The following is a 27,873-nucleotide window of genomic DNA, read 5'->3' on the forward strand; positions in this document are numbered from 1 at the left end:
GACAGGCCTTGGGCTGCTCTCCTGCCGCGGGTTCCCAGCGGGCTCTGCCCTCACCGCGCCGCTTGCCCCAGAGCCCTGTGTGGCCCGGTCTCCTCTCCCCTCCAGCATCAGCTAAAGCCACCTGAGAGAACAAAGTACCGCACTGTAGGTGCAGTTCTGACAGCCCCCACACCTACGGAAAGCTATTTCTGGCTCTGTAGTCCTTTGTGAACCAGCACATTTCCAAGTCACCCAGCGAGGGAACCCTCTCCCTGCTGAGATGGCAGTAGAAATGCTAAACTGATGCTCTGCACCTCTCACAGCTGTAGCCCAGGAAAGACACCGCACCTGCACGGCCACACTGAAACATACAACAGCGGAAAAGAAAGAATGCAACGCTCCTTTCTGTATAGGCCACACGTTCCCACAGGGATTAACACAAGCTGCGTAAAAGGTATTATTTCATGGAAAGCAATACAGCCCCCAGTCTCAATTGTAACAAGCATCATTCTACTATGCCCCTTTACATGACCTCTACTTGTGACAAACGCATGCTTCCATGATCAAAAATACTTTCACAGCACTGCGGCTGATGCCGCTTTGTTTCACTGGGCCTGACCAAGCAGCTCTCATGGGGAAATCACGCTGAAGCAGAGAGCAGAGCGTGCGCGCCGACCCAGTGAATGGGAGAGAAGCAAGTCTCTGTGGTTTTGTTTTTCTTCTAGACAACTTCTACATTCTGCTGCTTCAATGTCTTTTTGCATGACCCAAAGATCCTCGATCCCAAAGGGACATAAATTTTGGCAGCTTCGTTTTCTGTTAGCTGTTAGTGTGAAGCCATTGGATTTTTACTTTGATCCATCAGAAGAAAATCTTTCTGAAGAAAAACAAGGAGAGAAGTGTATACTGACAATCACTGTTCTTTTGACTTTTTCCTGTTCTTTGGAAATGCCTCATCCTACTGTAACACTACTTGCATTAACAACAAATATTCTCCTAGTTTTCCATTTTACTACTTAAGGCAGATTCCCTTTTCTGTTAGCTCAGGCTCTGCAGTGGTCTCACCATACGTGAATGCAAATATTGCAGATTTTCTGCCCAGTAATCAACACATGACTGAGCTATAAACCAAACCTCAGATGGACTGGAGCAGAAAACCTTTATCCATGAAAAGGCTTAAAAAACTGTAAAATTCAGAGTTGAACCTCATGCCCAAATGCAGCCGCTTGTCTATTCCCCGCGTGGAATCTGAAGCAGGAGCCTCCTGTGAATACGCGGCACGGGTGATGCGGCACGGGCAGTAAACGCAGCGATCCTGCTCCACACGCGTTTCCGGCTGGCACACGCGGCCGCAGCGCGCCCGGCTCGGCACGCAAACGGCTGCAAAGCCGGCAGGGGACGCTCTCCTGCACCCTCCCCTTCCCCTGTTTGCCCACGCAAAGTTTCCACATCTTACTTTTCTACCTGCTAGTCTGCTACCATCAGTTAGTGAGCATGGTCAAAGTGAGGAAACAAGCAAAAAATACTTTCATCTGGTTAATAACCCCAATTTCAATTAGAAAACTTGGAAAATGGTCTGAGGTAAAGTAAATCACGATTCAAAAAATAATTTGCACTGGGAAATATGCAGAAACCAATATATTGTCAGTATGTTTTCTCACACAAATGTGCAAAGCTCTTATTAAATTGAGAAGGGAGAGAAAAAAATCAACAAGAAAGTATATGAAAATTAGTTATATCAAGTCACCATGGCAGATATTGTTCTTTTTTCCCCGGGGTCAAACAATGAAGTTGATTTTAAAATTCTGTTCATCTACCTGTATTAAAACTAAGCGTCAAAACCACGTAATCTCCCTCAAACGCGATCCTCTTTGGTAGTCCCTCTGAAGAGCAGAAGGGAAGGCATCGTAACTGACACGTCAACAATACCGTAAATGGCCTCTCATCCTGCAGAGCTGACAAGGGTGTAATTGAAATTCCATGCTTAAGAGGCAAGGCAAAGGGAGCAAGACAGCTGCTACCACTGGTTCTGCTAAAAATAAATAAAAATAGAAACATAAATAGAAACAACTTCTCTAAGAAACTGGAAACAAGCCCCCACAGGGAAGGAAGTGGCTCCACTGATGGTGGCAACTGTGTCACAGAGAGTAATGGCACCTGTCATTCCTCTTGGGTACCTGCAAAACGAAAACAAGATGGGTGTTTTTAGGGAACTTTTAATGTACACGCTCTAGAAATCCCACAGGGTCCTTAAAATCTGCTCACTTAATTCAGGCATTTTCAGAGTGAAATCAGAAAACACGAGCTCAACCAAATGGACCGATGGAGTAGTCTCTCTCATCTAGGCCGGCTAAGGACTGAGCGAGGGCAGCTCCAGATTCCACGCTCTGGCAGTGCTGTGGCCGCCCCAGTTTCCTGGAGCGCACTCCCTGGGTCTCGGTGCCCTTTGCTGAGGAGTCCATGTCCGACACCACGGTGCTGCCCCATGGAAGCAACCTGCCCTGGCCCCACAACCCTGCTGCAAGGAGCGCAGACAGGGAGGAGACAAGCCCAGCCTGGCAGGGACGGTGCTCCTTCTTCAAAGCGGTGCCGTTCCTCAACGGACATAGGCAAAAATTTTCCATCAGAAAAATACCAGCCCAGCAATATTCTGCAAGGACGAGCCAGTGCAGTCAGCTCTAATGACTGAAGCTTTCTGGCTCCCTGCCCACTCGCCTGCCTCCTTGCCATCCCATCTGTCCCAGCTCTTCAGAGCGCTTCCCAGTTCCCGGCAATCAAACTGGTAGCCTGGAAGTGCCACCCTGAGCTGACATTCGCAGGGCATCATCTCAGCAAGGAGGGCAGGCATCGGGGGTCCCCATCTATTATTACTACGGTGGTTGTTATTTCAATAGAAACACACATTTGGAAGAGCCGATGAAGCACATGCTGGGTGTCCAGGTGTCATCAGCAGGGCTTCTGTCTTCCATCACACTAAAGCCCAGAGCTCCAATATAAGCAGCCAGGGCAAGGGGCCCTCTCAAGAATACGATTCATTTCCTCACTAGACACATGTTTACAATTAAAAGACATGTTTACAGCATAATTAGCTACTGTCAAGACTTCATTAACTACTGTCAAAACCAGAGAAAATTAGAACTATTGATGTCTTGTACAGTGATTTCTAATTTTTTTTTTTTCATGGAATAAGACAAGAGGGACAAATACAACAGAGAAGAGGAAGGGAAAGATTTCATTCAGAGAAAGAACTTTTTCCCTGGTAACTAAATATGCTTTATCATTGACATGAGACTTACAGCGTGGTTTACCGCACGTACAATGTATATGTTCACTTCAGTCTAAGTAAAATTTTGACTAGCTATAGGAAATTAAGAATCTCACTGTGCCTCCTATAAGAGCAGGGCATCGGGATGCAGTGCAGCCAGAAGAGAGCACTCAGGATGGCCGCGGTGGCTTATAGATCTCCTAAATCATTTCCAGGGGTGGTTGTCTGATTAAAAGAAGAGTATTTTAAATGTGTAACAGAACAGTTTTCCAAATGAGTTTACTATCAGATAAAGTTCTGGCTGGACAGTGAGCCCGTTCCACTGGTTGGTGTTGTTACTCAGCTCATTACAGACACAGACACAGAGGCACAGGCCTCTCCGCACCGGGTACGCTGACCGCCGATACTCCGGCTTCTGTACTCCTCGACAAAAAGAAAAAAACCCAAGAAAAACAAAACCAACCAAACAAACCACAAAACAGAACAAAAAACCAACCCCACCAAAACTGAAGAATATTTTAATATGTCCCCGCAAAACGTAAGCCCTAACAATATTCCGTTCCTTCTACGTTCCAGCAGGAAAAGCCTTTGGGAAGCTGTGATTTTCTGTTGTAGAAAAATCACCTTGGAAAGAAGCTCTATATATCTAATCCTTTTTCTTGCTTAAAGCAGGGTTAACATTAATGCCCTTTGTTCTTCTTCCTGAGATTTCAACTTCCGTTAAAGCACACTGGCACATACAACAAGGTTAAAGTCCCAAAAATGTCACAAACAGAGGAAAATAAAACTCAAACCAAACATACTCAAAGATCAGCGCGAACATCCATGCTCTCGTGCAGATGAAGTTACTACAGTTTGTGTAACCGGCCTTGTGAACAGGTGGTTTGTTCCCACCACACAGCTGTCTTGTTTTCCCCAGGAAAGGAGAGCCTTGCGCTGCCGTTCCTCCCGAACAACACACAACTCATTCTATTTACTGCTCTTCCTCCGGCAGCGCGGTGGGCAGGGAGACCACAGCATGCTTTTATACCCAGCCTAATTAGATAACTACCTCAACTGAGCCACTTACTACTTCATTCATTTCTGAAGCTGCTAATGTTGATAGCACTTGAGTGACTGCACAAAATGGATAAAGAGGACCCAAGGATATTCTAGTGCAACTATTCATTTGCCTTGCTACAGACTTTCCACGACTTTGGGATATTGATTTATGTTGAAAGGGCTACTTTCATTGTAAGAGCTGCAAACCCTTTGAGAGCAGCGGGGTGGTTTGCTCTCTGGCCCCGGCGCTGGCAGCCTGCCCCACGTCAGCGCTGAGCCAGAGCAGAGCCCAGCTCATTTAATCAAGAACAGAGCCATTATAGTAGTGCAAGACAAACATTAATTCCAGTGATTTATAGAGCACCTCTGCTGTCATCTCACCGCTCATGAAAGAGCCATCAATTACCTGCTAGCAGTTTCACGAAAACAACTCCCAGCTTAATTGCAAATACGTGTTAAACATTCTCTGAATCCAGCCACTTGAAGTTTTACAGAATAAATTTTCACTTAGCTAGTTTTTCATCTGATGAGAAACAGTTTAAAAAGCTTAGTATTTTCCCAATGCTTCTAGAAGTGGAGTCCCATTAACATCTCGGTAACGTGTGCTGCCAATTAACCAAAACCTCAGAAGCAGTAATAGAAAGGGCTGAGGTCGAACACAGAGCAGTTGATTGATTAAATACCAGTTTATTTGCAAGCACTATTGCTTCAGCATAAAATAAAGCTTTTCTCCTATTTTATTATTACTACAAGTGAGAGAAGCCTAATTAAATGTAATTTAAATTACATTAAATATAATTTAAATTTCACTTTTTAATAGCTAGTAGATTATAACATATAAGGAAAATCAAATTTACTGGATTTCTCTGTACTTTATATCTGAATTTAAGCTATTGACATTGCTTATTTTACGTCAGCTTCAAAAGAGATAAACACCGAGGTGAGCCAGAAACAGACCAAAGACTCAGGCCACGACAACGGTACTGTTCAGACAGTCATTTCCTGACACTGGCAACCCACAGAAATCACTAAGCCACTTCAAACCAGAATACTTTCTTCCTTTAATCTCCATTTACAAAATATCAGTAACGTTTAAATACTACTTCCTGAAGGTTTCATATATATAGTCCAAGATGTTTATGCAGACTGTGTTTCAGCTTAGTCCTTAGAAACAATGGCTTAGAATGGTTTCAATATTTGAGATTATTTGTAATCTTCAAACTTAGGCACTTTCCTCAAAAAAAAAAATGAAAAGGAGTAATTGAAGTGTCAATTATTGTGGTTACAAGTGGCTTGATTCCAAGACACAACTAGAATACAAATCCTTAACAAAAATGCTTGTTTCAAAACAGTGACCAACATTTCTGGAGAATGAATTTCTTCTTGGTTCTGTCTTTCAAGTTGACAATGAAGCTCCAGTTCTGCCTGGTTTTGTCTCGTTTTTCATGCCAGTGCTGTCCGTGTCGGCATCGGCCTACACACAACGCTTGATGAGGCGTATTCCAAGTCACAGAACCCACGGGTGGACGGGAGTGCAAGCTGTGACCGTATCGACTTGGAAATACTCAGTAAAACAAATTGTGAATATTTTTGTTGAACCAGTCTTAACTGAACTATTTGAAAATATTGGATAGACATAGTTTCTTTCTATATTCTCCAGATATGACCATCAGTCAAGGCGTTTGGACCGGCAGAACCAGTAAACACATGAGGAGAGAGTCAGAAGTATGCATTTAAAGATAAAGATTTCTTGTTTGTAAATGAGCCAAACTTCAGGGAGATAAAATAGTTTTTAAACCAACATTCTAACAAGCTCAATATTTTTCCTGTTCCTGGAAGGAAACGCGATCCCTGGTTACACATACAGCTGGTTTAAGGGCACCCTGAGGAAGACGCAAACAGAACACAGAAAACCAGTCGCAAGGAATTGGCTTGCTCTGCATTTCTTTCTATGGCAGTTAGCAGAGAAGCAGTTGACAGGCGGCTGTATACACCTCTAATTTGGTGCTGTGCTGTTGGTATTCCCAGAAGGTTTCTATACAGTTTCCTACTTCAAAGAGTCACATTACACTGTCACTAGGTGAAATTTGCTACATTAAAAGCCTTTTCAGTGAAATACTAATCGCTGTTTGCCGAGACAGTCTCCCATATGAATCAGCACAGAAGAGAAAACATGCTCACCTTACTCTAATCAGCTTTAAGTTGCCATGTACTCATCTACACAAATCAATTCACCCAAACAGACAACGGTTTTCACTTCAACATATGCATAACGATGGATGCACAGTAGCCCTGCTCCTGCTTATTAAGAGCACTATTTGCAGTCCTACAGTTATGAATCTGTCAGTTAGTTCAGTACAGAAACCTATATCTGGAGATTTATAACTACAGGATAGAATTGTCTTCAGGCTGCAACGTAGCATTAAAGGTTTCAGACGTGTTTTCAGGGGCTAAAAAAAAGAAAGAAAAAAAAAGGAAACAATCTTGCTTCATAGTTTCCATAATTTCCATAGCAAATGCCAAACAGAAACCGCATATCAGAGTGTTCAACTTCATGGAGTTTGGTGTCTCAGACTAGATCAGCAATCCAGAGTATTCATGATTATCACAGATTCAGTGGCACGTTTTATCACAGCTAAGAGGTGTTCATGACGATGACGTGCCCTAGTTCTGGTCAAAGAGATTATATCCCTGCTCATACAATCTTTCTGGACACTTTCATCTGGACAGAGAGCTCATCCTTGCTCATACAACCTATAGTATTGTGGACTTTACTAATAAGCCACTGTGGTGCACTCCAGAGCCAGCTGCTCACTAACAAGTTAGATTATTTTCATCTGCAACCCGTGTCAAATGGCGCCGCCCGTTCCCGTTCCCGTCCCCACGTTCCGGTGAGAACGGCGGCTGTCCACACCACGCAGCCGCTGCCGGCGCCTCCCCTGGAGAACGACCCCGGGGAGAGCCGGGCAGCCGAGATTTGTGCTCGTGTTTCCAGGAGTCCCAGGTGCTGCTAGAGCTGAGGTACCGGCACAGGCTACGCATTCCTGCTCATTTGGTGTAGGAAAGTTTCATTAGGAAGTTTTCAAAAGACAGTTTAGAAGAAACGCAAGTACTTAATGTTCAAGTGTGCCTGATGCTCTTACACTTGCCTGTGTATCTCCACATTACGCACAGTGTGTATGCAGAATTCCCAGTTCAAGGGAAAGAACCTTCACAAATAGGAGCACGCCTGAACCTTGACTTGAGAGGGCCAGGAAAGTACAGAGTGTCCGGTTAATTTGATCTTTAATAGCTGTGCTATCTTTGTCAGCCAGGACAGAAAACCACAGCAACTATCTGACAGATGTTTTTCAGCTCCCACTCACCCTGGTATCAGAGTGACACACTCTCCAGACTCAGCACAAGGAAGAACCAAATACATGTTATTGCCATTCAGCAACCAGAGAATAATTACTTTCAGGCAATAGCCAGTAGGGGCTTTCAAGAAAGGGCTATTGAAAGCCCTGGATCATCATCTGAGCGATCTGAACAAATCTATCTTCTCCAAGTGCTTTGGTATTGCCTTGATTTCTACGAGATGTGAATTAAATGGACCTTTTCACAGGGGAAATTTAAAGCTGTGCAGAGCTCTTAGTCACCATCCTGCAGAGCTGTTAATACCTTTCCCTCTCCCAATACTTAGCAGGAACTGGGAATCGTAAGGCGGGCATCAAGGATGACAGGCAGCAACAAACCAATACAGGATTTTTCGCGTGTTCTTTGCTGTCACACCTGCTAACTCTGCAATGCCAAAAGCACGTTTTGGTATTGCCAGGACTTTTAGCCTTTTCCATGACTTTACAGCTCACCCTGCTCTAACTTAATTCTAAAGATCGAGATGAATAGATAGATCATATTTTGCATCACAAGCAAAAATTGATTTTTCAGTTTTTCAGGTTTGATTTTGTGACCATTACCCCCTGTTGTGAGAGGTCTAGCCATGTGGAACTAAGGAACCCCCTAAAATCCCAACACATGTCCCATTGGGCAGGGAAGCAGAGAACCAAACTACAGACTTGTTATCAAGTCTTCTTGTTGTTCACTAAAAGCCTTGAGATACAGGGAGCTTCCATATCTCTGCCATGCAATGATTAACGTGTTTTCTGACACGGTTTTCAGGTGCCAGCTTACAGGTGCAGTCAGAAAAGCAATTCTCCTTCACCAGGAAGTGCCAGCCCAATCAACCTTAGACGACTTGAACCGGAGCTATCCGATGCCAAATAAACTTCCTTGGCAGCTGAATAATTCTACTCCATCAAAGAGGAGGAATCCGTCCACCTGTCCTGAGTCACCTTGACGGAAATGCCCGAGGACAGCAGCGGTTTTTAAGTGCAGAGCTGCAGGGAGGTCCAACCACACGGCGAGTATTTCATTATTTCCTGCGCACTAGAAGCGGCTGTCAGGTTGGGGTAGGAACCACAGATGAAAGTTTGGCCGCAAGCCTGGAAGGTGAAGATCATTTGTAAGCCCTTCTAAAACAAGATCTGAATCAAGATTACTTCGCTCTTATCAGTCTGGATTGTTGTTTTTTTTTCTATAGTGCACTACTTTTGCCTGATTTCACAGGTAGAAAAAAACACTAAACTGTAATGGAAATACTAGGCGGCCAGATACAGAGCCTCCGGAACACCTATCTTGCATTAGCACACAATAACCCCCCCTTAGAGAACTAGAAGATAGATTGTTCAAAATATGAAAAACTAGAAGGTCCAAGATAAATATCAAGGCAGGTGACCATCTGTAATTTTTAGCTGAGCATTTCACGAGCTCTGGAAGTCTTTGTTGTTGTTCACTGTTCGCTATAAAGCACCACTTCGAAATGAGGGCCAACCTTGAGATCAGTTTTGTACTTCAGCTTTCAAAACAAAAAATAAATCATTTAAAGTAAGAAGCCCTTTTGTAAATGCTGTATGTGAAGGGACTAAAATCAGCTTGAGCATGCAAAAATATCTAAAAGACATGACCATATTTCAGACACAAATCTAAATGCCAGCGAAAATGAAATTAGAAAGCAAGTTCTATTACAATTATCTGCAGAAGAAAAACAAGGCAGACTGTTGCAATGCTGAGGCACCAGCTGGTTCACAAAGAAACTCTTAATCTAGACAAAGAGGTCAAGAAGGCTTCAAAAGATCTGCAGTAACCTGTGGTCTGCATTTTAAAAATCAATACTCCTTAACTTAAATCCACTTTGCAGGCACACAGTGGGACACCACACTTTGATCACTTTCCTATAACCATCAAAAATGCTTTGTCTGTATAAATAGAGTTGAGCAATTTTTAATCTCTGGAAGAGCACAATCAACAGAAATTTCCATTTGTGAATCACTTACTACAGAAGAGCTGCATCGTACCATCCTCCTGGTGGGGACGGGAGCTCAGATCTGAAATCCGAGCTCCACTTCAGATGGATGGAAGTGAATTTCGCACATTTCATATCAGTGTTTTTCAGATTTCCTGTTCTGACACACGGCAGTTTCAGGATCTGCCCTGTTAAGCTACAACATTAATTTCCCAAGCATTGAAATGTTCAGATAAATCATTAGAGAAGACAGGAAGGTGAGGCCAAGAATTACACTGGAGGATGGTGTGATATTTCTGGTTTATACTCTTCCATCTCAAAGATATACGACACAGAGGCTGGCATCCTCATCACCAATTTGAAGCTCCGCTTATCACTAGTTATACGAAAAAAATATTTTCTGATTGTAGTTTTACTGAAATGCAGAAACCTAGAAAATCCTACACCCTCATTGTCTGAAGTCTTTCCAATCCATCCAAGACAATACGGTGCCCTCTGCAGGGACGTCTCCCTACTACAGCTCCGGGGAGCGGATCTCTTGGAGTTTCTTCACATTGGACAAACAAAGTGACTTCTTACCATAAAATTCTTTCTGCTAATCTTTGAAAGAACACTGTAAGTAGCATAAGCTGAAAGGAATACATAAACTAAATACAAATACTCTCTTTTAAAAATAATAATACTTTTATTTTGTCTAAAAACTTGGAATTCTAGTAGATGATAATATGCAGTTCTAAATTATTTGCTACATTAGTAAGGGAATTAAAGGAACATATAGAAGATATGTAACGAACTGTTACCCAAGCATGTAGACTCAAGGGATGTTTGTTAATACTTTTTACAGGAATTTCACATAATTAATTGTTATTACTTTTACCAGGAACAAGTACCATTACAAACTGAATTAGCACTTAGAAAGTCAGAAAGGAGATTAAATCCCACATTACCAATTTGTACCAAGCTTTTCCTTCCCTAGCACCTGGACACATGCACTTAAAGCCATAGCACTAAAACACACAGCCATAACCTCACAGGTTGTAACGCATGCGGCATTCAGACACAGCGTGACTAAACTTGTTCTTAGCCTACTTTTTCACACAATGGAGAAGACAGAGATATGAATTATTTTTCATTAGCTACATTAGAAAATGAGTTTTTAAAAAGCATTCATGAGAAGTTAATTCTTTTAAGGGATTTACAAACACACATGAAACTCTACTCAGTGCTAACGTAAAACTTACTGAACTTCAATACTCACACTGAAGCGAGGCCACGTTGCAGTAACACATCACAGTCAATTTTGCCAGACTGGTGACAGTGACAGGAGTTCCTTTCTTTCTGAACACGTAAAACCCCGACAGAAAACCGGAAGTTTTTATCTGAGGAAGCAAGGAAAAAGATTAATAAAGTTGTTATTTTCCTTCCTTTGTATACAGTACAATGCAGTGGCATGAAAACCCCTTTAAAATATATCGCTGAGCAAGGGGAAATGTCATCACAATAGAAGTCAGTTTCAAGATCACAACGAAGTATTTTTTGTTGAGCTGGTGTGCGCACAAGCACAGGCGCACGGCGAGAAGAGCCAGAGGCCACCGATGCACTGCAAAGAGCGAGTTTTGTTTCAGTCACCTCCGACCTCTCACCTGAGCTCCCAGCAGAGGTGACGCCGGCGGGGCCGCAGGCGCCGGTCAGTTCAGCCCGCGGGAAGATCGTCAGGCCGCTGCGCTCACCTGTGTTTCAAGGCTTAGAGCAGATGCAGCCTCTTGCTGTGCTCTGCTCTTTCTCACAACAAAGCAGGAATCTCAGCCATGATAAGGTACTGTAGGGTTTCTCTCAGGCCTATGTTATCTAACACAGAGGTTCTGCTTGTCAAGCACACAAGGTCAGTAAAACAATGAGTGTGATGTCTGTGCTTGCTTTATACCCCAGCTGCGGGTCACTTGAGCGTGTTCACCTTTCTCCTCCTCGCCCAGTCTTCCACAATTACCATACAGCCAGCTATGCCCTGCATCAGAAGCATGGCAAACAGATATATGGATTTTATACACGTGTGCATGCATGTGCAATAAACAAACGTGTCATGGTCAGTTTGTTTTATGTAGCAATTTTTTTAAAGTACTGAAAAGGAAGGTTTTAGATATATACCCAAACTATTTCACCAGAATTCCACAGCTCAGGAGGAGTGCAGCAAACATCTGCTATCTCATCAGATGCGAGCACAAACAAAACAAAGACACCCTGACAAGCCACAGAGCACAATAGTTAATAACACACGTGGCAGTGCTCCAAAAGTAAACCTGGTGAATTTGTTCATAACCTCCCAAGACTACCGGTAGACTCTGGCTTTGCAGACAAGATTAAAGGAAGTACTGTCATTATTAATATGCAGCCTTTCAACAGTTTCAACACAAATGGGGGCAACATTTCATTAATATTTTAGACATCTAGACTTTTTCCTAATATGCAATATCATTTTCTCCTAAGAGAAAACACCTAATTTTTCTACCTTTTCACAAAATGCTTGATGGCCCTGGCAATCCTGGGTCCCTAGCAATCCATGGTTTCTCTCCCTTGCCTTTGCTAACGTGATGGGAAGAACAAGCGAGAAATCTTAAGGCGAGAGACTGGATACGTGTTGTTATCCCAGCAGATCTCATCCCCAGCTGGGTACTGCAAACTGCTCTGAACGTAAGTCTAAAAGATGCCAGTGCCCCAAGACTCCAAGATACAAGAGAAGGTTATCACTGGTCACTAGTAGGGAAGCTGCAACTATTCATTGTCTTCTGAGAGGACAGCCAGCCATGCGAGAGTGGGTTATGAGAGCCGGGACACTTTCCTGACAGCTGTCCTCACACAGCCAGCGTCAGCATGAGAAGGATAAGCCACGTCCACAACTGCCCTCTCCCCTAAGATGAAATCAGAAGGGAAATAGCACTCTGCTGCACAGAGCAAGGGGGAGAACGAAAAAAAAGAGAAAAGCAGATTCAGCCTCGCTGTCCCACTGGACAAAATTATTTCAGGAAGCGAGGAACGAGAAGCGAATTGGAGTCATGTGGTGCGTCCCTCTGCGAGGGGCTGCACACAGACCGGCTCCTTGGCTGCGGCTCTGAGCGGATTCAGCTCCAACAGCAAGAGAAGCTCAGGTTACACGGAGCGGCGCGTCTGCTGCGCTGCTGACGAGGAGCAGGCTTACACACTGCATCACGGCAGAGAAGTGAGTGATGTTTCGCTCAAAACCTACCGCTACCAACGTGTTTGATTTCAGATATTCATTAGGCAGGAGGTTATCCATTACATAAATGAAACACTGACACAGTTCAGCCTTCCCTCTGCGCTGCCATTGCTGCTTCGCGGCACCGGGAGCCTTCACCAGGTTATTTCAGGGTAGTAGCTGTCTCCTGTGATTACAGTTTGCTGCAGGGGGGATATGCTCCAGGGACTCTTGCCCTGTGACAAGGAGTAAAATTCAAGAATTAAGCTGCTCTGATGCTCAGGTTGATGTTATAGGGAAGGCAGATTTTCCTGCTTCGCTTCAAAGCAGGCTTTCATTGGTTCGTTAGCACAGCATGTATCGAGCCATATGGCCTCAGGTCCCTGGCTTTCACTTGATTATTAATTTTAAAGAAAACCCAGTATCTTACCCTCTAGCTTTCAAAATCTGGACACGGCAACCCAGATATACCTCAGGGAACTGTATGATTATGTTCCCACAAGTGTGTGTTTATAATTAGGAGTACAGCCTGTAATTTACCAAGTGAACCGCTCAAAGTTGATTTCTCCATTGCCACCAACTAATATTGCCAGCCAAGTCCCTGGTCACCAGAGCAATTCCAAAATGGGTGAGCAGGCAGTGGCCAAAAAATTACAATTATCTGGGTTCCAAGTAGAGAAGTTCATCAGGAATTAGCCATGTGTTAGAAAATGGACGCAAAACCATTTGGAAACGAAATGTACACTTTCATTCCTGATAATCGGCTGAAAATCCAGTATGCTGGTGGAGCTGCAGATCTAGATTTTTTTTCATACGTGTCTTTTTGTCACTTGAGGGCAGAGATGCACAAGCTCGGTGCAGCTGCTCCAGAGGCAGCAGAGGTGCCGCTGGTTCGGGTGGCCGCGCCCTGCACACGGAGCCTGGGGGCGCCGGGCGAGGGGCAGAGCACCTCGGCCCTTCCAACGCAGCTCCGACTTCGAGGGCCTCTCCCACTATCGCCCTTCTCCTTTCTCCTCACGAGAGACAAGAACCAAACACTTTCTCTGGCAGAGGGGACAACAGCCGGTGCTGACACACGCCCGGCACGCGTTTAACAGAAACTCTTATCACAGTAAGGCCCGTTTTCACCGAAGCATCCTGGCACACAGAGAAACCCACTTTTGTTTCCTTGAGAGCAAGATGAATATTACCATTCCTATTCTACCCACAGGGAAAGAGAAGACAACTTTCCACCACCCTGAGCACCCAGAGCAGGGTAGAACGCCGGGAGGAGGCCCCAGAGCGGCTCTACGGTCACTGAGAACATCACGCACAAATGGTCCCGTCAGTAACTCAGCCTGGACAACACACACACCACCACGGTTCTGCTCAGCCTCCCTTGGGCTCTACTTGTTTCTTTTGCTTTTAAGTTGTCTCCATTCTATTTACCTCCCCCACCACCCATGGCTCTCAGCCAAATCACTCCAAATTTGAGCACACAGATTACACGGTTTTCCTCCATAATTTAGGATGAAAAACATGCTCGTTAGAAGAACCATATGGCCTGTTGACATGACTTCTGCAGTGCTCACCAGCATTAAGCATATAAGTCATGCTGAGAATGAGATCATAAATTCAAAACAAGCTCTCAAAGATAATAAAAAGAGCTGATCCATTGTTGTGTGTAGATATACCTAATTAAAAATATATTTAAAAATAAATAAATAAAGGAGACATTTAGAAAGGCTTCAGTTACAGCTGCTTCCATTCTCCTTACTTGCTTGATAACTTAACTCCATCACACAGCAGCCAGCCGCTGGAAGTGTTTAGGTCAGGGCACTGTTCTTTGACTTTACAGGGACACAGACAGAACACAGCTCTGTCTCCTGCAAAACTTGTTACCACATAGTAGATAAAGCGTTCAATTAACATGTTATATAGGACTTGAGAAGCCAACCATTTAGTCTAGACGGTAATGAGCCCTACATACCTAACTCACATATCTAAGTTCCTTTACTCCGATGTTGCTGTAACTCAGGAATAACCTAAAAGATTGAAAGGAAAAAATATTTCTTCTAGTTTTCACCTTGAAGTTCTGTGCAATCACAAGTACTTTCTATGAAGCTTATTTTATCTTTCACATGACATATTTAGTTATTTTCTTTTCAGAGATCCTTTTCCCCATCATAACAAACAACTCTTTAACTAAAAACAATATATATATAGTCAATATGAAACCATCACAAAACCAGAAAGTATGCAAAGTACCCAGAAATAGAAGAATTTTGTAACTGATCTTAAACTACTTCCTGATCCATCTGCTGTCCTCTGAATATACATGAGGTCTCAGTGAGGTCACTAGGACTGCACTAGAGCTCAGATGTTTGCCCAGATGAGCCCCACCAGAACGAAGCTACCAGGCTTTATTCCTCTCCTCACCACAACAGCAAGGCTGCTCCGATGGTCTGCAGCTTCACTGCTGTGGGAAACTTTTTACTTGGGAAAAAACCTGGGAAAAGGAGAAGCTTTTTGCAGTATGCTTGAGCACACTGAGTGTTGGTGAGCAGCCTCTACAAGGAGCTCAGGAGGGACACACACACCACACCACCGTTATTAAAACCCAGCAAACTAATGACCGCAATGTTCGAGGTGGGTGCCAGCAGGCACATTTTCCATGTCCTCCCAATACTGGAAATGCAAGAGCAACACAGCCCAGCTGCAAGGAGACCTTCTCACTGCAACCCAATTCCGCTAGTCCCCAGAGGCCTAATACAGTTATTTCAGTTACGTTCTTAGGCTGTATTCATCGTCTGCCATTTTTCACTTCCACAAATACAGACGATACATTATACAAGCTGCAGTCTACATGCCAGATTTTTAAATTCTTCAGCAGCTGTTTCAATCGACTATAATGCCGTAATGCATCAGGGTGTTGAAACAGTGGTGTGTACCTATATGTCCCTCTGGCGATACCCATCTGCTGTGACATTTGCCTGCTGTATTTTTCCGTCTAGGAGAAGAGCCAACCTCTCAGTCACGTTGTGTTCAGTAAAAAGCTATGCTGCAGGAACTAAACTATCAGAGGCAAAAGGAGGGACAGAAAGGTAGAAGCTAAGATTAGCTACATGCTGCATGTAGTTCCTGGCCTTAACAAAAGTCACAAATAACGTCTGCCACTCTATAGGGACAGATCAATAGAAGGCATTCTAGCTGAAGGAAGGGAATAGAACTCCAGTGATGAAGTAGAGAAGAGAATAAATAGAGGAAGAATGCAAAAAAAGAAACAGGAGAACTGAGACTCATACAAATAACAATGGGGGAAAAATAAGAGGGAGGAAAGCAGAAGAGTAGCAAAGAAGGTGGAAGATAAGGATGGAGACTTTAAAAGAAAGAAAAGTGACTTGATAGACAAAGAGGATGAGTCAGAAAAGATTCCTGATTCCACATGCAGCCAGTTCATTTGCAGAATAATTGCTTACGATGTTGAGCTGGCTTGGGCAGCTACACAGCTTGAGGTGGCAGACAACAGGAAACTTTGCATGCGCTTGAAATGAGCTGCGGAGGAATTGCAGGAGAGCTGAGGCTCCTTCATTCCAGAGCTACACGCACACTAACCTCCCTCACTCCTGTGTGTAGAGGCGAAGAGATCCTTTGCAATGCCTGGAGAACGAGGCAACGTCTTTCGTAGGAAGTTGTATTTTAGTAGGTCTCAACATTCAGAAAATGAAAACTTATTTTGCAAAGACTTTAAGAGATTGGTTACCATTCCAAAATGAACAAAAGGGGTGGTCCTGTTACTGCATAGATGCTAAGCATGATTGTATTCCTTTCAGTTGCAGCTCTAGCATAGGCAGCTCCTACCATTTCCAATCGGGCTGCTGCTCACCTCTATCTCAGGATTGCCCCTTAGTCTTTTGGGACAGCAGCCAGAGAAAAACCTGCCCTCAAAATCATCACTGCTGTGAGAAGAAATGGACACATACCTCTGAATTCACTCTGAACCACCAAATCATTTGAGAAAATTAAAAAAAAAAATACTATGAAAATTAGGAATTTATTCCCTGATGCAGTGAGCAAAATGGCCTCATGGCTAAAACACAACTTGGTTCTCAGTTCTGCCAATGAACCTTCTGTGACCTTGTCACTCTCCTCTGTGCTGAGTGTTCGACCATGGCAGGGGCCACTGCAGGAGAACAAGAGCAGGGCACAAGTTTGGGAGCAAGTTTTTCCAGGCCGGGACTCTGGCTACCACCTTACTGCAGTGCTGCTGAGGAGAACGTGCTAGTGACAACCGAGCTAACGGACACACAGGCGAAACAGCAGCTTTAGACTAAGACAAAATAAAAAGGTGTAAGAAAGGAATGGTTCCAGTGTGGTGGATGACATGGGAAATGCTAAAAGTTGCTTTCAAAACAGAGGCTGCTATTTCCACCCAGAAGGAAAACAAGCAATTTTTTCTCCAAATCACCAGCTGCTAATAGTGCATAGTATGAGTCAACTAACAAAAATAAAGCATTCTGTGAAATGCAGCTTACATCAGCTAGGGAACTACAACAAAACCATTACAATTCTAAAGATAACATGACACATATTTTCTGGTGTCCAGTTTACACCACTCAACTCTTGCGAGTGACACCAGCAGACACACTGTGCTAACAATGACACAAGGCGTGTGATCCAGCAAAGGGCTGCAGACAGGCACGCTGATCAACGAGAGCCGCTGAACCTGAAACACAGGCAACCTTGGGGAACGTTTGCCTTGTAGAAGTCTACATGAGAAATGTGGAATGGTGCGAGGCTCCAGGCACAGTCCTGCGACGGGGCGTCTGTGCGCGGCCAGAGCGCCGGCCCTCGGGGAGGCACCCGCAGACGGACTCGCCGGGCGGCGCCTCGGTGCCCGGCTGCTTCTGCCACGAGCGAGCGCAGAGCAGACAGGAGGCTGTCTCTGCCCTCCAGGACAATCCTCCCGTTTTTCCTACTGCTGGCATTTATCCTGTTGCTCTAATGAGACTTGCAAAACAGTAAAGAAATTCTACTATAAAGTATCTATAACCCAGGGAAAAGCAAAACAAAACTATGTGATGAAGTACACATTTGCTTTAACACAGCTGCATCACTGCACAAAAGATGCAAACATCCTCCTAAATACATCACAACATTAAGTTCTGCTCCGCAATCGAACTCACTTTAAAACTGTATTTCTGCTATACAGGAGAATAAGAGCTTGTTTGTGAAACTACGCACAGAACTGCAGTTTCCATCCCTTTCAAACCCCTCTCCATGAAAACTCTCATTCTTCTCCCTTCATATTCTTCTGGTTGTGCTTTTAATTTCACTCTTCCTTCAACAAGATTATCAGCTTCTTTTTCTAAGGCAAGATAAATGAAAAGTATTGGTCTGCCCTAGAGATACCAATTTTTCAATTTTTTTTCAATTTTTAAATGAGATACTTCTGGCCAAAAAAAAAAATCACCATATGCTGGCCTTTCATATACAGGGGAACAGAAGAGTAATGTATCAAAATAATCAAGTGACATTTGTTACACGTTTTAGTCAGCACATACTAACCAGCAGCATTTTCTGCTTTACACACAACCTTCCCTCAGTATTTGCCTAGGGAACTTAGGAGATAATTAAATTTATTGTCTACCAGAGCCCACACTGACAAGGTTCTAATTAGTTACAAGTGTCTAAGCACCAGTATCATCTTGTACAGGGCACCGCGCGGGACAGTGAAATCTCTTGAAGGCAGCTCATTTGAAACTTCCATTAGCAATACAGGTGAAAGTACAGACAAGACTGGCAACGATACCTGACGTACTATCCTACGAAATTCGTACTTCCCCACTTCTAGAAGTGCACCACTTATATTAGCTACAAGTTACAACACATCAGAGCTACAAATTATTTCAAGACACCTTTAAATGCTCCTCATCCACCCTCGTTTAACCAGAACCGTTTACACTGTGCATCACTAGCAGCTACACAAATTCTTCTCTACTTTTCTTCAACAAAAGCTGGTATTTGCTAGTGTCACACCACGACATGGCACTAATACTTATGAATAGATTTATTAGCTTACAGATTTGTTTATTTTTGTCAAAAAAAACGGTACTATTAATTCTAATTCCTAACCTGGACAGCTCTGCGCTGACTCAGAAGCCTGCATTTGCAATGCCGACCCATCTGGTACCATGCTGACAACACACCCGACCTGCATCAAAAGCCACAAAAGCCCCAAAACAACCAAACTCTCTAATTTTATCGTCATTTCTCCAATAAGCTACCCTTGGATCAGCCAAGAAGGGTGCTTTCACTGACAATTCGCAAGTAAATTTCTCTCAGCAACACTGCAAAGATGCACTCAGCTACACACTGAACAATTCAGTAACAATCTGGGAACCAGAAGCATGTGAAGCCTGGCTCTGACAACAGGGCTGTAATCAAGCAAGATTAGAGATCTGATGACTCAGCAAATTAAATTTCCATAAGGCTTTGATTTCATTGACTATATTTATGTCAACTGAAGAGAAAATCTCAGAAGTCATAAGACGGATTAGTGTAGCCTAATGAAGCGCACAGCAGAGGGGAATCAAATCAATAGCATACATTCTGTTTCTCTTTTTTTAACCAGTGATTTGATTAACCAGCGAGTCAACGGCATTCTTGGTAAAACCCTCCAGGACAGTGTATTTTGCTCTGGGTGCACAAGCAGGAACTGCCATTGAGCAGGAAGCCCCACAGTGCAAAAGCCCACACGTGGGCAGCAAAATAACCGAAGCACTGTATAGGTTGCACTGACAAATGCAAGGACGACAGGTTGAGCACGCGTTAGGTCAGAAAGCAGACTACAGCAAGCTTCCAACTTCTTCCAGCTACCAGCCCTGTGATTAAATTAATTTTGTGCCCACTTTTCCCACACGGTTAGGTACCCCCTACCGCAGACCTCCCGCCGAGGAAGTCCACCTCCCTCAGCTTATCTCCAAAGGGCAGTAACCTGTGCACATCAGCTGCTTCTGGCAGACTGCACGCTGCACAGGCTGTTCGAGAGACACAGCCACGGTCCAAGCAATAATCACTCACTGCTCAGTCCCCCACCACTCCCATCCTGTCCGCATAATTAAAAATCTGTTACCTTCTCTGACTTGGGTAGCAATTGGCAGCTCTCTCGTAATAGCGCTCAGCAGACACAGGGCTTTAACAGATGGCAAGACAACGACGCAGTTCAAAATCTAAATGTGATGCTCCAAGATCAGACTGGTCCAGATTTGGTAACAAACAAAATTAAAAGCACGACAATTGTGGGATCAATAAGATAGAAACAAAACAATAAATTAAATGCATCTCTCATGCAGTAGGGAGCGGGTATAATTTGTAGATGGATAAAAGTAACTAGTTTGCTTCTCTGGTATGTTGCGGTACCTGTAAAACATCTTTATATGTTTCCAGTCTCCCTAGCAATGATGCTGCAGAGCAATACCAGTCAATAAAATAGCTCTTCATACTAAACAGCCAGGCACTGAGAATTCAAAGATGCAGTCACGTACATTTCACTCAAGCAGTTACGCTGTACTGTTATCAGCTGGTTCTTACAGAGGTAACGTACCACAGCTGAAAATGAGAACTGAGGCTGTCTTAAACACGCTTTGCTAAAAGTGAAAGCATGTGTAAGAAGATTAAGTAATTGGATCTTCGGTTTTCATCCATCACTGTCAATGTCCAGAGAAGACAGGCTGAAACAACGAGACTGGGGAGCCTCCGAGATCGAATCAGGATAACTCGAGATAAATACTCAAAAACGGATGTGAAAAACAATGTCAGGAATTTCTTCTCTTATTTATGTTTGTTAACTTTTAGTCAAAAGTGTTTAAAATACCAGTATCTCACAAAAATTGTGCTTCATTCATATCAACTTATGCCTTTGGTTTTTGAATTTTTTGATAAACAACCAGTATACCACATGATGGATGAGTACCTAAACACGGTGTGAAAGATTCCCATAAAAACACTAAAAACACATCGCATATTTCAGCACAAACCACGTATCAGGTCTCCACTCTGTCTGGAATTAGAGGCGAGGAGCAACACAGCAATTATTTCACATCTAGCTCTTGTGGTCTAGTGTTTTCTGCTGCTGCCTGTCACCATCTGAGGGTGGCATTAAATCACTCAGACCATGCAATAGCAGTAAGAAAGTTATCATTTAGGATTTATTACCTATGCCCCCACAAAGACTTTTGTGCTGCTGATATGTGAGGTAACTGAGTAAAACGGCAAATGCAGAGATACAGACAAGGAGAGCACTGTGTCCTTGCCCCAAGGGAAAGCCACATCATGTCATTGTAGTTCATTCAGGAAGTTCATTTTCCTCCTTGGAACAAAGAATTCAGGTCAAGAATCACGGACTTGGGTTTTACTTGAACACTTTTTATATGGAGCTTTCAAAATGCAGCTGAAGTGTTGATCATGTGTTACTATTTCCCAATACACGTTTATCATAACAGCACCTATGCAAGGAGACAGAGGACAGGTATGGAGAGAGCTGTGGGGGAAGCTGTGAGGGACAACGGTGATGGCTGGAGCAAACAGCTGCAGGGAAGCAAGAGAGTACAAGAGGAACTCCTCATTTATTGAAAGCTGTTGCTCCAGCTGTTACACAGCCTGCACAAAAGCTGCTGCAGAGTCAGTCTCCCTTAAACAAGGGATGACCTCAGATCCACTTTGCTTCTTTCTAGCCCAAAGCACAACACATCCAAGACACACTGTCACCTCTGCAAAATATTTAGATTTAGCTTTACAGATAGAAAAATGACAGGAGCAAGGAACCCCCACTGCACAGAAACCTTGCAGCTCTAGTGTTCAAGGTATCAGACGGTGCATCTTCCTCTCTCCGTGGCTCAGCCTCCACGCGGGCCCGCGGGTTCCACTCAAGATTGCTACTGATCATCAGGGTGTTGAAATCAGTTTCTGAAAACTGATGGTGCCCCTGAAGTACTGGGATTAACCAGGCACGCTCTAAATCCACAGAACAAAAGCTTTTTCAGTGCATTATCCCCAATGTATCATAAAGGTGTTTCACCTCCTCTCCTCAGTAGAAGCTTTAGAATATTATAGAGGAAAAACTACAGCAAAAAATAAATGTGCATCCAATGAAAAAAAGAGTAGAGTTCATTGTTAAACTCCTAAATTCAACAAAGCACCTAAATCGATACCTAACTTCAGGGAGGAAGAGGGACTTAAGTAGTTATTTCAAGTCTTTGCCGAATTGAGGTCCTACACACAGGGATTTCCTCCTTTTCCCTTCTAGAATCTGAAGTGATTCTTTTGAAGCTACATGAGCATCTTTAAATAAGTGTTCAGCAGAAAGGATTCCGATTACAGGACAAGCTGAAATAGCATCAGTAAGTTCAAGCTTTTGATAAGGTTTACCTCTATTTCATTTTCAGACTACACAAAATGTCAAACCCTGCTTGTTTTTCATATGCAGTTAATCCCACCAAAATCCTTTGGGACTACTTCTGAAAGTAAACTGAGCAGGATTTAGTTTTTAATCCAGCACCAACAGGAAGAGAAAATATGATACAGTGTTTTATCCCTAGCAAAGAACCCTGGCACTAAATCCTCATGTGTGAGTAGAGCATCAGTGCATATTCTGCAGCTAATCTGGCAACAGGGCAATTTCCTGTTTGTAATTTATAGTTTTGCCCAAATGGCTGTGTGGAGACAGATGGTCACACCAAAAGAGGACAGTTCTGGAAAGAGATCTCCTTCCCTCAGGAGCACTTCACAAGATCAGCTGCAGACTGCCAAAGGGAGATCTCTTGCCAGGCACCAGAATCACAATACACTGAACACCACCTACAGGTTCCAGTTTCTATATCAAATTCTTGCCATCCAATAAATAAAATACTGAGGAAAGAAGAGCAAAAAGACATCTCCCTGACTGGACAGGGCTTTGAATGCTAATGACTGAATGTTGAGACTCATTTCAAGTTTTCATCGTCTAAGAAAGGAAAGCTTTTCTGACTGCATTTCCCGCATCCTTAGGAGTATGCCCTGGGTTACTGATTATCTGGGATCCCATCACCAGGTTTTCAAGAGAGATACTTGTTTCCTTCAGGCTGCAATGGCTCACGCAGATCAACTTTCTAAAATACAGGCCATACGAATCTGATTTCAGCCACGGGCCTTATTCTCCCTCATAATTTTCCACTCTTTCTGACACCAATTAACAAGGCCTTCTTCGTTTTACTTTAAAGAGAAAAGGCAGAGTTTTAAGAATTGCCTATGAAATATACGATATAGCTAGTATAGCAACCCGTATATTCTTTACTGGAATCCTGAATTTGCCTTTCTCTGAATGCTCAATATGCCGGAAAGATTTTGACCATCATCAACTTCAGCTTAAAAACCTTCAGGGTAGTCAGGTGGTAAGAGTGATTTTTAGACAATGAGATGAGATCAAATGCTACTGTGATCAATAAGCTGACGAACTGACAATTCTGATTTTGATTAAAACAAGTTTCAGAATTAAAACTGGATTTAGAACAGTGGAAATCCCTCTCACCTTTTACCTACCTGTTTTTCTTGTCTGCACACTGAAGGAGATGTCACTTCTTTCAGGCATTCACACTTGGCTGAGATACATTCTTCATAAGCTTGAGGGCTAAGGAAAAATGTTTTAAATTACATTTTAAAATACTGGATTACGTTTCATGCTATAAATCATACAATCTGCAACCTTGGAATCACACAATACAAGTGCCTATATACTCAGTGAATAGTTAAGGCATATTGGAGCCCTTTTGTCCTGTCTCCCTAGTGATAATAAACACCCAGATTTCAGTGCTAAATTTGGTTGCTTACTAGACTGCTGGTCTATTACAACTTCCAAATTACATAAGCAGAGAGTTTCTGAAACATGGCTTAAGTGAAAGAACATGGAGAATACAAAGTGTTACTAGATATAAGAACTACTAAAATTTCCAATTGTGTAACTTCAGTAGAAGAACCAGAAACAAGATGTCCCATCCCTTAGGCATTCGCCTACTAAAACAAGTCAACTTCTTGTTCACATGGGAGCTTCTTTATTCCCAGTCAGGTGTTCAGGGTCAGATCAACACCGTCATTACTGAATGGCACTGTGTCTGATTTATATTAAACCGATTTTCATCAGGCATATACATTAGCAGTCCTATCTGACTTCCACAGCAGCCAGTAAAACTGCCTCGTGACTGAATCCAGCCCTAGAGAGCCAAGATAAAATTAAGATTAATTGCTGTGGTAAATCTCACTTCAGTTGCAGACTCAGAAAAGCTGAGCAACTTGAATAAAATTACTGAGGAAAGTAGAACCAGGAATATAATTCAAGTCTGCTGACTTGTAGCTGTCTACTCACCACTCAGCTATTGCATGTAATGTGAGAGAAGGGAAATGGCATGCTGAATTAAGGATGTCAGACTTCTAAAAATGTGAATTATTCATAAAACTCCATACCAGGGAAGAGTTCCCTGCATTTATGATCAACTACACTCAAGCATTTAAGACAACAGCACCACTAACTTCCAAGCGATAATTCTCATGAACGAAGAGCATTCAAGGTGATATTCTTCGCTTGTTAAGAGCAGCTGATGCCCATCTGCTCAGATCTGTTTTGACAGAATTTAATCCCTTTGCAGTTCTTTTTTGTGTCTGTTTATTTTTTTATAATGTTGTCTATCTCGCTTCTCTTAAAAGCAAAACCCTGACCATGATCTCTGATGCATTCAGGTCACCATAGACTCGCCTGTTTGCTAAAAATTTAGAAAGAGAAAACACAGTGAATGTCCTGGCAAATTCTAAATCGAAAGAAGTGTGAACAGAAAACATGCAGGAGAAAGTTGGTGTGTCAGCTGAAAAGACAGTCAGTTGCAAAAGAAACAGAACAAATGGAAACACTGTAGAGATCCAGGGCACATCCGTATCTTGAATATCACAAGAATTTCTCATCATTCCATCCCACTGACCAGACAAGAGCAGCAGACGCAAGGAAGAGCAGAGATGCTGAGAGGAGTGTCCCTTCCTGCAGAAAGAGTAACAGACTAGGAGCCTTTGGTTTAGCAAATGGGAAACGGAAGGTCCACAACATGGCAAACACTGCAGAGAGGGTGACAAAAGAAGGATTATTCAGCCTCCTGCAATAGCAGAACTACAGAAAACCCAATGGTATCAAAACAAAATCACAAATAAGTTCTCCCTCACAATAAACAGTTTAACAGGAGTATTTATCACCACACTGCATTTGAGAAATGAAAGGTTAAAAATTAGGTTCGACATAGTCATAGAAGACTGGTTCATAGCCATTTCCAAAGGAATCCCTAAATTACTGACTGTTTGAATTTGGGAAGATAAACCATAGAAAAGGTCACTCAGATGCACTCTTTGAAGAGTAAAGGTGTTAAAGGCTTCCAAAATTGGGCTCAACATGATTGTTATGAAAAGTGAAAAACTATTCACGAATTTTGGACAAACAGATTAAACTCATGTAATTAAGGCAAATTTAAATGACTACCAAAAAACAGTATGGGGAAGCAGTTCAGCAAAAATTGGCATATCCTTCGAAAATTGAGAGAGTATGGTTTAGATGTTCCTCATATGACCAGGTTCATGTAGATCATTACATACGATATAACAAGAAAATAAACTGAACTGAGTGAAGTGCAGACGATGATGGTCACTGGAAAATCTTGCAATATTGCTGCCTGCCGACACTTTTCCTATCGACAGAGAAAGCAGATAAATTTGTTATTAGAGGCTTACAGGTTTTTAGCCTGTTCAGGAACCTTTAGTTTGACCTAAGAATGCCTCCTGCATTCACAGCTATGTGTTTTTAAGCAGAACCTGAATTCCATATTTCCACTGTGGAAAGCCCTCAACAGCTAGTGAAAGCAATTTCCAGAGAGCCAGCTCCTTCCCTTTCAAAATAAATGAATCTACATCAGCTGTGAAAAGCAAAGAACGCCACCCTTCCCCTTTGTGTGACAGCTTTCTGACAGTGCCAGTGACAAAATCTGGCACACAATCTCCTCCCAAGTCAGCAGCAAACACAGAGGCAGACATCCATGGAGAAAAAGCACAAGTTCTTTAAAAGCAGCATCACAGTATTCCCCAGATATCCCGGGGCATCCTCTGTATGAGGCATCCCAAGTAGTAGCACGGCTATGCCCTAAAGAAATCTGGATTAGAGCATGCTTCATGCATAGATCATTTTAAATTTATTCCTAGCTCAAGGATAAATACTATTTCTTTCTAAATATCACATGTGAATTAGGATCACATTACAATATCTGTATCTTCTATTTCAAAAGAAAGATTTTTTCCCCCAGAGATTGTTCACAAGCTGGCTAGAGCTAATTAAATTAACCTTGAATGACTCTCCATCCATAGCCAGGCACAGCTACCCAAACAGAAGGCAGGAGCAGGAGACCCGCCTGGCTGGTTCTCTCTGACTTCCAAACCCAGCATCAGTTTCCAAGGCTGGTTAGAAGAAAACGCTGTCTTCACAGCCGCGTCTGAACACTGCTGGGTTCAGCTCTGCCACCCCTATCAATCCAGTTAAACCTGTACGGCCCGTACGACTGTCCCCGAGCGTTGCGTTGGGGAGTACATAAAGCCCGAATACACGGGGACTCGCAGTGCAATCTGAACTTGCCCAGTGCTGGGAGCAGCAGGCAATGATCACCACACGAGCAAAACTGGTGTGTTCTTTCCACCACTCCCTTTACCCAGCGCTGTTTTTGAGAGTCAAGCTCTGCAGTGAGGCTAAAAGAATGAAAACATCACCTTTGGCAGCATCTTGCATAAACAGAGATACTGTAACCAATGCTGGTTTCTACACAAGAGAGAATTTCTGACAGCTTTTAATTGTGTTAGGAACCAAGAAATCTCTCAAATTCTCCACTCAGGAATCACTTCAGTCAAAGTGGATTATCAAAGCAATTCACTTAATCAGCAAGTTTAGCGCGCAGTGGAGCCTTACAAAAAAACCAGCTTATATAACTGTAAATAAGAATTTCTTTTCAATTATGCAGAGACCCCTGCCTTGATTCCAGGTGATTAATTGCAGATGCACAGAAATATTGCCTTGTAAACAACACATCCATTTCCCTTCAGCCGCCAGCTCCCTGGACTGAAACAATGTCACTGATCAATCACGCTGCTCGTAGAGCTAGAGGCACATCCACCTTCACTCAGCACACACCTTTGCTGCCATATATATATGTGCAATACAAAATGTTCTCTGAGTACATTTTAAAGGTGAAGCAACAGCAGTTTAAGAAACAAGAGTGACTTTACCAAACTAAATACAATATGAAAAGCCTGGGGGTGGGTGGGGTGGGGAACAAAAACAAACAACCAAAACCATTAATAATGTCACCCAACTCAGCTATCGTTACAAATCCTTATTTCTCCATCTGTCCCTACCCAGTGTCAAGTAATGCTGCTTGTTCAAAACACTATGGCAAGAACCTGGTCAGTTAGGTCATGATTAGGGAAAAAAGTCACATCTAGCAAAATACATCAAAGACTAATTATTACTGAGACTAATAAAATAAAATCTTAGGTATTTCTCTGCATAAGGCCTCTTTAAATTGAGATCTAAAAATAGACAGACAAGGAGCAGACTTAAACAATTTTATCAGTGGTTGATTTATTTCAGCTCTCTGCCCTCCCTGGTTGCAGTTCAGTGCAACCCGTAAATAAGTTGGGCTGGTGAAGGAGATTGAATTTTTGTGGCCAGAACAGTAATTGAGGAATTGAACAGCCTGGTGGCTGAAATATCATCTCCTGGGACATAAGCCTTAGACCTATTAGCAGCTGTCTATATTGCTTTTCCAGCCATTGACACATACAGCCATGCCAGCGTATTGAGCTGACTGATGTTCCTGCCACAGAAGGACAGATCCCGCATGTGTTCTGGGCTCCATCGCGCTGCTGCTCCAGGAGTCAGAGCATCTAAATTCAGTTAGCGTCCTCAATGACCACAAATGCCAACATTTTACTGCAAAATAAAAGTTT

The 27,873-nt window shown here is 43.0% G+C and overlaps 2 long non-coding RNA genes across 3 annotated transcripts in view; both read right to left on the reverse strand.

Annotated features, from left to right (window-relative positions):
- Window positions 1-27,873, reverse strand: part of LOC136106624 (uncharacterized) — an 87,928-nt gene that overhangs the window by 55,970 nt on the left and 4,085 nt on the right. For both annotated transcript variants that reach the window (XR_011741150.1, XR_011741149.1), the window contains exons 2-3: window positions 23,395-23,482; window positions 10,885-11,005 (exon numbers count right to left, since the gene is read on the reverse strand). This is a non-coding gene — a long non-coding RNA (uncharacterized lncRNA). The remainder of the gene's footprint in view (window positions 1-10,884; window positions 11,006-23,394; window positions 23,483-27,873) is intronic.
- On the reverse strand, window positions 4,625-9,725 carry LOC139828974 (uncharacterized). The gene is made up of 2 exons (XR_011741151.1): window positions 9,658-9,725; window positions 4,625-8,766 (listed from the first exon to the last, which is right to left on the reverse strand). It is a non-coding gene; the product is annotated as an uncharacterized lncRNA (long non-coding RNA).

This window comes from Patagioenas fasciata, chromosome 12 (genome assembly GCF_037038585.1).
Source record: "Patagioenas fasciata isolate bPatFas1 chromosome 12, bPatFas1.hap1, whole genome shotgun sequence".
Lineage (NCBI taxonomy): Eukaryota > Metazoa > Chordata > Aves > Columbiformes > Columbidae > Patagioenas > Patagioenas fasciata.